Raw genomic sequence first — 1,612 nt, forward strand, 5'->3', positions numbered from 1 at the left:
AAAATAAAAAATTTCAAGGTTAGAAAGACTAAAAAAACTTATCAGAATCACTATCAAACACACTCTTACCATTCTTGAAGTAGTGTTCAAGTTATTGACAGTTGTGATTAATCTCGTTATTTGGGGCCAACATTCTATATTTGTGGGGTAGGGAGGGTTTTGATTTGTATGGTAGATGGGTTTTTACATCAACAAACACAACAATCACAATCTCAACTTATTCAAGGATTGGGAGATGCTCTCTGCCACCTTTGCACCCCGGGACCCGCTTCTTAAACCTTGCACCCGAGCACCGCTCCATTGGCCAATCATATGAGAAAACTGATGGATTTGGATTTGATATTCTCTTATTAGAGCATAATTAGAATGAGAGCTTTAGAATTTGACAAAGCAGTTAATCAGAAAGAAAGCCATACTGCTGCTCGGCACTTTCAGACATTACATCCGACTCACTTTTGCATGGCCACCTTTTCTGTTTCATATGCTTCCTAGTGGTGCATCTTTAAAGCCGATATTAACATGGTTTCCACCACGGGATTCACCTGGGTCCGCTTCCTAGACCAATTGGTTGTTGTTCTATGTGGGTTTTCATCTTGAGTACAGAAGATTCCGTCACTGTCCACTTCAAATTTGCTGCCCAAATATTGGAAAAAGACACATTAGTTTTTCCAATCTGAAGTTGGGGATATGGGTGTTATGAATCTTCATAAATACAAGGAAGTGGAACCCGAATATTGGCTTCCCAATGGAAAGACTGGTTCAGGAGAGTATGTTTCTCAGCAATGGAACAGAATTGAAATCAAGGGAATGGGTTTTCGGTCTGAAAGGGAAAACAAAAGTGGGGTCAAGTCAGATGATACCACCTTTCTTGTTGGTGCTCTTTTCTTGTAGGCATCTTGGAAAGCTGCAATCAATCAAATATCCTTCATTAAGAAGGTCCTCCCCATGTGCATGTGACCCATGCGTGCATGGCCACCCAAAACCTTTGCAAAACACTCCATCAAAATCCCTCTATCAAACCCAAATCCCGAGCTAAACAACTCCATGCCTAAAGCCTTATGACTAGCTCACCATCCTCCCAACCTTCGCACCCACCAAACTTGGCATCGATTCTTGGTATTTATGTTCGAGAGCTGAAAATCTAGCAAGAAAACTAGAGCAATCAAATCATCAGATTTGCTTCAAAAAATACTGGAACACATGGAAGCATGGCCACCTTTGAGAGCCAGCCCCACCCCCACCCCCCGTTAAGCTGCATATGCTCCCCTCCAAAAATCACCAGTTTGAGTCTGCCTTTGTCGAGCAACTGCAACAACTTAAATATATGCTATTGGACAAGAAGTTGAAGGAGAGAGAACCCGTCCTTCATGCCACTAAGCTTTTCGGCACCAAGAGACCATCATTTGAATGCTTGGCAAGCCTCATTTATAGAGAGATGCAAGAGCCAAGAAACAGACATGACAACATTAAAGATGCAAGAGCTGCTATGGAGCGAATTAACAAAGTTAAAGATCAAACACAGACCTAAATTTGGTCGACCTGCTCCATTTATGCAGAAGAAGCTCCTTATAGTTTTGAATGATTGCGCCAAAACGTCCTCTTTCATTGATGA

General features: G+C 41.7%; 1 long non-coding RNA gene across 1 annotated transcript; it reads right to left on the bottom strand.

The window, feature by feature from the left end:
* Positions 1-325: 325 nt before the first annotated feature.
* LOC109123893 (uncharacterized) lies at positions 326-1,090 on the bottom strand. The gene is made up of 2 exons (XR_002031736.2): positions 864-1,090; positions 326-633 (listed from the first exon to the last, which is right to left on the bottom strand). It is a non-coding gene; the product is annotated as an uncharacterized LOC109123893 (long non-coding RNA).
* Positions 1,091-1,612: the final 522 nt, after the last annotated feature.

Source organism: Vitis vinifera, chromosome 14 (assembly GCF_030704535.1).
Source record: "Vitis vinifera cultivar Pinot Noir 40024 chromosome 14, ASM3070453v1".
NCBI lineage: Eukaryota > Viridiplantae > Streptophyta > Magnoliopsida > Vitales > Vitaceae > Vitis > Vitis vinifera.